Raw genomic sequence first — 9,333 nt, forward strand, 5'->3', positions numbered from 1 at the left:
AATTCGAATTTGAGGACAATTTAGCTATCACTATGGCTAATATCGATGAAGTCCCCATAGGGGAATAGAAGAAGAGGATGCGCGATGACACTGGCCTGGGACTTGTGCAGCCCGCAATTCCCGTAACTGCTACTTTTGAGCTTAAGGGTCCTATCGTCGCTCAACTCAAGGAGATTCCCTTCTATGGAAAAGACCACGAAGATGCCTACAAGCACTTGGATGAAGTAAATGATGCGGCTGACTACTTCAAAGTACCAAATGTACCATGCGAGACCCAACTACTTCGTATGCTTCCAGTCACATTCAAGGGTGCTGTAAAGGATTGGCTCAAGTCACTTCCTCTCGGGTCGGTCACCACATGGACTAAAATGAAAGAACAGTTCATAAACCAGTTTTTTCCACCCTCCAAAATATCCAAGTTGAAGAAAGCCATTGCCAACTTCAAGCAACAACCCGGAGAGTCTTTTTATGAGGCATGGGAAAGGTACAAAGGTCTTCTCAGAAATTTCCCACACCATGACCTTGATAGCCAACAAGAGGTCTCCATCTTCTATGATGGAGTCAATGTCACCACAAGGCAATTGCTCGACTCGCAAGGCCCACTCACAAAGAAGGCACCCCCCAGTAATCAAGGAATTAATTGAAGAATTCTCTAAGCATTCTAGAGAATTCCACAACCCAAGAAATGAAGTAAGTCGGGGGGTAGTGAACTCGGCCAATGATGGCATGGTGGCGATGATGGCTAAGCTCGGTAGTTTAGATAGAAGGATGACAAAAATGGATCAAACATTCCATGCTATTCGAGTTGGATGCGAGAACTGTAGAGGGCCTCATCTCATGAAGGATTGTGACTTGGATGAAAATGGAAACAAGAAAGCTCAAGTGTTCTACTCAAGCGGCGATCGACACAAAGAGAATTGGTGGAAACCAAAGAAGGAATGGCTCCCGTATGCAAAAGGAAGAACCGGTTGTGGAAAAGAGAGCTGACTTAGAAGAGTTGTTCACAAGATTCATAGCCGCATCCGAAAAAAGACACAATGATCATGATGCTGCAATACAAGGGACCAAAATATGCTAAAGAATCAGCAAGAATCTATTCTCAACATTGAGAAACAACTAGGACAACTTGCACATCAAGTAAACGAGAGAAGACCAGGTCAACTTCCAAGTAAAACCGAGAATAATCCAAGAATGGGGAATGTGAATGCTGTGACCTCCAGCTATGGAAAAATTTTCACCCCTGCACAGAAGATCTCCAAGGTACATACAGAAAAGACAGAAGAGTCGGGTCCAGCTCAACCCGACCAGACTCGCTGAGTCCCTCTAATGGACTCGACGAGTCCATGCCCTGATGACAAATCTGTTGTTTCCTTAAAGCCGTACAACCCTCCTCTGCAATTCCCAATCAGAGCCATACCTACTGAAAAGGTTAGAGCATATAAAGCTTTCATGGAACATGTCAAGACCCTTCAAGTTAACATTCCATTTTTGAAAATGATGGTTCAAACACCCAAGTATTTTAACTTGCTAAGGGGTCTCTTTGCTGCTAGAAAATATTTAGCTGAAGTCGCGGAGATAGTATTGAGTGAGATACCAGAAAAGAAGGGCGATCCGGGAAGCATCATAATTCCTTGTCAATTTGGATATGTACTTGCTACTCAAGCGTTGACCGATTCGGGTGGAAGTATTAAGTTAATGCCTTTTTCTTTCTTCAAGAAGCTGAATTTACCGGAGCCAAGGCCTGTGAATATGAAGATCCATTTAGCGGATAAGACGATTATTCGTCCAAGAGGTGTTTGTGAAGATCTCCTCATTAAGGTGGATAAATTTATATTCCCCCTGGACTTTGTAGTACTTGATATGGATGAAGACCCCAAAATTCCAATTATTTTGGGGAGATCATTTTTGAATACCGCATGCACATTGATAGATGTATGCGAGTCCACACTAACATTGAGGGTAGGAGATGAATCAGCAATGTTTAAAGCTCTACCAGAGGTTAAGCAAGAAGAAGGAAGAAAAGAAGAAGTCTCATTCATTAATTTGGATGACGAAATACTACAAAAAGAACTTGAACTCTTGCAAGAAGAAGATCCAAGTTAGATTTTGCTATCTTCTGGAGGAGATGATGATGTTGACAAAGACTTGGAGGAGATAGAGAAGCTGCTGAAAGGGACCGATTCAGAAAACACAGTGGGATGTGAGGGACACGTTGTGACTTGCCGAGTCGCTTTCATGAACTCGACGAGTCCATCCGAAAATCTCAGCAACTTGGACGATTTTGATCTGCTTGTTACCAGCTCCCTGCATGTTCTAGACATGAATATTTTCCCTAATTCTTTAGAAGATCCAGCAGCAGAAGGAGGAATGGATGGTGATTTTCAACACGTTCATGTAGCATGCCTCGATACAATAATGCAAGATGATGAAGACACTCCATTTGAAGAGGAGGCAAGCTTTGGAGAAGAGGAAAATGCAAGGGTTAGGAGAGATGATGCTGATCACCCATTCATTACCAAACCTCAAGCCCGAGTTTTCACCAACTATGAAGTAATGAAGTTTAAAGAAGGAGGGGTGCAAAAGAGGGTGCAAGAGAATGGGGTAAAGAAGAAGAAGATGAGGAAAAGGGAAATTCATGCAGCCGAAGATGATGCTATAAGGAAAAAGGGAGAAGAATTAAGACGGTCTTACAAGAAGAAGATACACGCTTCCAAGACAAAGTATAAACCGCAAAAGATTAGGCGTGCATTCCCGATGCAGGAAAATGAAGAAACGTAGATGGGAAGGAGTCCAGCTAACGACTCCTTAAAAAGAAGCGCTTGGCAGGAGGCAACCCGTTATTAGAGTTTGCTTTCTTTTATCATTCTTGTTTTAGTTTTGTTTTATTTTCGTTTTTAGGATTTTATTCTCGTCTTCTAAATCATCAGACATGACTACTTGAGAGTGCGTATGGACTAAGTGTGGGGTGAAATGAATTTTTAATAACAAAATGATATAATTTTCTGAATTGTTTGCAATTGATTCGCCGAGTCTATCCCTGACTCGACGAGTCTCTTTCAGATCCCAGATGAGTTTAAATTCGCAACCAGACTCGCCGAGTCTGACCCTGACTCGACGAGTCGATTTAATTTACAGAAAAAAATTAATTAAAAATAATTTTTACATCTGGTAAAACTAGGGTTTTTAACCCTAATGAGATCATATTTTTCCCCCTTACTCGACGTGCGCCTCTCTTGTTTTCTCTCTCAAGCATTCATCAAACTTCTTCACTCTTTCTTCAAAATTCTTGAATTTTATCAACAAAGGTACTTAATTTCTTCCATAATTCTGTTAAAGTCATAATTTTTAGATGTTCTAAGGTGTCAATTTCATAGAATACCCGATTTTGAAGTTTAGTGAATTTTTAGGGTTTTGATTTTGTATTAATTGTGTTATTTTGGATGGTTATTCTTACTCTAATACATCTTAGGAATATCCATGAACAAAACCCTTGAAAAAAATTTCAAGTTTTATGGTCGAATTTCGATCGACCCGTCGACTGACTCGCGCAGTTCATACGACTCGCCGAGTCGTTCATGGACTCGACGAGTCCAGTCGGGGACCCAGATGGAATTTGTTTTGATGATTTTCTGTATTTTCTGGGTTGTGTGTTCTTGTTTTGCAGGGACAATGTTTTCAAGAGGGCAGAGCTCAAGTGGACACCAAGGAGATTTTCCTTGGTTGAATTTCCCTCCGATTGAATCTGCTTCAACAATGACAAGATGGAAGAAGAAGTTGGCTGAGGTCGGGAAGAAGGAGGTTTATGTACCTAATAGGGTTGATTGGGATTGGTTGAAGAATGTCCGGTATGAAGAAGAGTTGGCGCTTTACCTTTTGAAGGAATTTACTTACGATGGGGAGACAATTATTTGTGATAGATGGAGCCGGATTTTCAGAATTCAAGAGTCGGTGTATCGAGAACTCTGCTAGGAATTTTTCTCCACGGTATCTTTCCGAGGAGGAGATGATTGTTACCACCCCGCGAGTTTTAGTTTTTGTCTTGGGGGGCGAATTCCATCAGTGTTCGGTCATTGATCTTGCATGTCGGTTGGGGATTTACGACCGACCATTGGTCACTACTGCTATTTTCCGCGCCTTCTTGGAACAATCTCATAAGGTGTTCCCCGACGGTGTTACAAGTACGAGTTGGTGGAACACAATCGCCAACAAATTATATATTCCAAAGTCGGCCCAAGAAGGGAGCATTAGGTCACCAACACACCGTCTCATACACCGCCTTATCTCCACAACAATCAACAAAGGAAGGACGACGACAAGGTGTCCAACCCTGATGTATTTTATCTTTGGAGTATCATCATGCCCGACACCTTCTGAAACATTCCATGGTGCTTGGCCTCTTATTTATCAGAGGGCGTGGTCAAGGATCGCAAAACCTCCAAAATTAAGGGTTGCATGTTCGTGACCCGACTCGCCAACTCTTGTGGGTTGATGATCCGCGGTGCATGGAATTTGATGACAATGATTCCTGCCCCCTCCTTTAATCCTATTCTTTTTCGGAGGGCAAGAATTATTGAAGATTATGGCGGTGGTCATTATGCTATCCCGCAAGACGAGCCGGTGGTCGGTCCCGAGGCACCGAGAAGGAGGGTTAGATCGAGACGTGAGCGGGAAGTGGAGGAGGAACCGACGGTGATTCCGGTGGACAATGATGAAGTACCAATGGATTGGTACAATGTCGAGATGAGGCGGTTACAAGACCAAATGGAGAGGGGTATCAATTTTAGCAATGAATCCCACGTGTGGCTTTTTGACCATTTCTATATTCCACACATTGATGGGGGTAACCCCCCTACATACCATCTTGGGATGAGATCATTAATGCAAGGCGGAGTGGAGCTGGTGGAAGCGGGGCTGCGCATGGCCATGATGAGGAAGAAGATGATTAGTTTTTTTATGTTTAATGGAACAATTTTCAATTTATTTTTGTTTTGTTTGGTGTGTTTGAATTTGTAGTTAAGACTTTTATTTTTATGCTTGATGTTTTATTTTCCTTGATGACTTTCAGATGTTGGGATTAGGAATGTTTGTCTAAAGGGTTTAGAGTTTGAGAGAGAAAGAAAAAAAGAGTGGAAAAGAATCAAGAAAGGGCGGAGTTTAGAGTTAAGGTGTCGAGTTCGGTCCTAAGGGACATGAGTTAATAATTCTAGAAGTTATGGGAAGTTCTTGAGATTCATCAAAAGCTGGAGCAAATGCAGAACGTGAATTTTTCCACCCAACGGTCGACTCGCCGAGTGCAATTAACGGACTCGACGAGTCGCGATATATTTCCACACTTTCGAAGCTTTCCACGACTATACTCGACGAGTCGTTTATATGACTAGACGAGTCACTCATTTTTATACCAAGAAGACTGCTGATTCGATGTTGTTGAACATACCACTTGACCACTTATTCTTCCCGATCAATTCCTGAAGCTTTTACACTATTTTTCCTGCATATTTGGAGCTGCCTACATGTGATTTGATGCCCTAGACGTGGATGAGTTGTTTCCATGTCTAAAGTCAATTGAAGATGGAGTTGAAGAAAAGAGATATCGACCTAGCGACTGCTACCCCAGGGGAGTTTGTTCTAATTCTCCCTACATTTCATATTTCTTATTTTCATGCATAACATGCAATGAGGACATTGCATAAATTAAGTGTGGGGTAGGGGGTTGATGTCGTCTTAGTAAATGTAGAATCCTAATGTCCTAATTTAGGTTAATTTTTAAAATTGTTGCATACCAAAAATGTAACTTAGGAATTAATTTAGAGAATTTTGGTAAAAAGTAATTAGGCTTCCATGTTAGAATTGTGTTGATGATTGCATGAAGACCCAAATGTTTAGTTGAGCCTATATACGTTCTAGTGCATTTGTAGCTTCCTTATTCCAGTAAAATCATGAGACAAAAACACGCCCTTGCTTAGCCCGAAGGATGCAATATGTTTAGCATCGTGTACCAGAAATGTATCCAGGAAAATTATTATCGTTAGCCAATAAAGGTTGAAGTTGAGCGCCCCTGCTTAAGCATGTAGGATTTTGAGTGAAAAAAGTGCGGTACATGTTAAAAAGAGAGAGAGAGAGAGAGAGAGAGAGAGAGAGAGAGAATTGCAAGAAAAGTTTGAAGAATTTTGGAGCAATTAAAGTGAAGATCAAAAGATCAAAATTACAAGAAGTGCAAAAACTTGAAAATACCAAAAATCAAACAACAAGGTGGTGAATTCAAAGAAATCAAAGATCAAATGTCAAAGAAATGAAGAATTCCAAAGAGCTCCATAGTGGTATCATAAATTGTAATTCTAGACTATGTATGCTTGGGTTGCTTAACTAAAAATACCTTGAGGATAGGAGGTTTTCTGCGGATGGATTCGGAGGGATGCATAAAATGAGCATTGTTCGGGATAAGTGGGCGAATGTTTATGAGGATTATGAGTATTTGGAGTATGGGGGTTATTACGAAAATTTTAGACACAAATGCATGGGTTGCGGTCTTGGCATAATGGTTGGGTTAGATTGGAGCTGTCATATGTGATTCTAATGTGTTAAAATTCGGTTTTGCTTGGGGGCAAGCAAAAGTCAAGTGTGGGGTACTTTGATATTTGCATAATTAGTTATATGTTAGCATGCATTTTTATTCATTTTTAGCTAATTAATTACATATCATGGACAAAAGGTACTTAATAATGCTTGAATTGTGTTTTCAGTCCAAAAGTGAAGCTCAGAAGCAAAAGGAAGCAGGAGAAGCGGTTGGGAGCTCGGGAATTGAACAAAGAAGAAAACCACCAAAAACAACACCTACTCAGCGAGTAGGGTCGACTACTCGACGAGTCCAATCGAAGAATCGAGAAGATAAAGACTCCGTGACTTATCATTTATGGGAATCAAGGGATGGACTCGGCAAGTCGGCAATGGACTTGACGAGTCATTTCGCATCTATAAAGATAACTTCTCAGATCGACATTAGGAAGGCCGAAAACCTTTCTGTAGAAAATAGTTGCGATTGGAGAGTCAGAAGAACCCTAGAGAACGAAGATACAACCTAGAATTCAATTCCGAAGGAGATTTGAGGCAAATTCTCATCATTCTACTTAATCTTTTGTTTTCCATTATGGTTAGACAATTAGAATTTGTTTTATTGCTGTTAATTACCTCAATCATGAGCTAAAACTCTTAAACTTCTGTTTGGGGATACAATATTGATACTATGGTTTGATTTATGGTAGGATTAATTTGATGTTGGTGATTTTGTTGATTTTAGCTTGTTAAAGAACCTTGTGTGCGAATGATAAGTATTTTTTTTAGTTAATAAGAAGATAATTAATTAGTATGAACATCTTTTAATTGTCAACCTCATATGCTTATGTGACCACTTCATCATATGACTAGGATTAATGAACATGAAACTAGAATTAATAAGAAAAATAGGTAAATTCATGTATGAGCTTGTGTGATGACCATCAACAAGAGGTTAACTAAAGGACCAAATTAGTTAGCTATTACAAGTCTAAATTAACCCGAATAAATAATCTAGTGAATTAAATTAAATTAGACAACTTATCACTGTTTGAGATAATTTGTTCTTTAAGGATTAGTGCAGCGAATGTGAATCTAATCACTTGAATCGGTAACCAATAGAAGAATTAATCCATTGCACTATTACCATAATATCAACCATAGGATCAATTGAGTTGAACTAAACAAAAGTCCTTCCCATTATTGAATTTAGTTAAATCTTTGCTTTTCTAGTTTTTAAGTGATAGTTAGTAAGTTTTTAGTCTTGTAAAACTTGAGAAAACCCCTATTTATTAATTAATTTAGATAACATTAGTCTTTAGTTTTAATTTACCGTTCCATGTGTTCGATACCCTACTTATTTAGCTATACCACAATTGATAGGTCCACTGCCTTTGTGTGTTCATTTTCTAATTAAAAAGTAGGTTTAAAACTAAGTGAGTTTACACACATCAACTCATCTGTGAGTTTGTAGAAGGGTTAGTTTCTTGAGAGTCGTGATTAATTAGGGATAATTATCATATGTGTTAGGCAGAGGCTAGACCGGTCATTTGAGTTCGAGATTATCCAATTTCTTGCAAGGTGAGTATTCACACTATACTTACCATGAGTGGTATCTATATGTGACCGGAGGGTCTTTTGTGCTTACTTGAGTTATGCGATATTATGCATTTTGTCTGTGTGATATATATGCTATATTATGTGCTTACTGAGATAGGACCAGAGGGTCCAAACCAAGTTGTGGGACCGGAGGGTTTCCACTGAGACGGGACCGGATGGTCCAAACTGAGTTGTGAGACCAGAGTGTCCTCATTGAGACATAGGATCGGAGGGTCCACACCGAGACGCCTGAGACCGGAAGGTCCATGCTGAGTTATAGCCATGAGAGGCTTATTATTTGTATATGTGGTATTTTGGGGAACTCACTAAGCTTTGTGCTTACCGTGTTGTGTGATGTGTGTTTCAGGTACTTCTCAGGACCGCGGGAAGGCGTCGGCATGATTGTACACACTTGTTCGAGATTATGTTGAGGATTCTGGGATTTGACTTTTGTTGTGGATTTACGATGACATTTGAGACACTTATGGTTTTTATGAAATGTAATAAATGAGTTTTATGTGTTTTAAAAATGAAAATTTTGGTTTAAAAATTTACGGTGTTACATAATCATCTAACTAGTTCTTATGATTCATATATCAAGTTGTATGCTAGATAGGCTTCATGCTTTGGAAAAATGAAATTTGCATGTATAACTATAGAAAACTTAGATCCAAAGCATTAGGGTTGTATGTGCACCATAGGGATGTTATAGTCTCAAAACTCATCATATATATATATATATATATATATATATATATATATATATATATATATATATATGTTTATTGGGCGGAGCCCGTTATGCAAGTGTGACGGGGCCTGTTATTTGAGTGTGGGCAGGGCACGAATCTCACTGGGGGGAGCCTGTTATGCGATTTGGGCGGGGCCCGTATCTTATTTGGGCGGGGCCGTTATATGTTATGTATGGTATGTGGTATTTTAGGGAACTCACCAAGCTTTGTGCTTACGGTTTTAGTTTATGTTTTAGGTACACCCAGTTCCAAGGGGAAGAACTCGGGTTGACTACATCGCACATACCATATAGATTATGTTTATGCTACATACTCTGGTTTTCATGATGTTTGACATATTTATTTCATTGGGTTGTATGAACAATGTTTTAGAATATTGTTTTTACTTAAATCAAAAATGAAATTTTTGGGTCATAATTTTTAGATGTTT

General features: G+C 39.5%; 1 non-coding gene across 1 annotated transcript; it reads right to left on the reverse strand.

The window, feature by feature from the left end:
- Nucleotides 1–416: 416 nt before the first annotated feature.
- Nucleotides 417–523, reverse strand: LOC145060868 (small nucleolar RNA R71). Its single transcript, XR_013687050.1, has one exon. It is a non-coding gene; the product is annotated as a small nucleolar RNA R71 (small nucleolar RNA).
- Nucleotides 524–9,333: the final 8,810 nt, after the last annotated feature.

This window comes from Lactuca serriola, chromosome 6 (assembly GCF_051521515.1).
Source record: "Lactuca serriola cultivar US96UC23 chromosome 6, Lser_US96UC23_V15, whole genome shotgun sequence".
Classification (NCBI taxonomy): domain Eukaryota; kingdom Viridiplantae; phylum Streptophyta; class Magnoliopsida; order Asterales; family Asteraceae; genus Lactuca; species Lactuca serriola.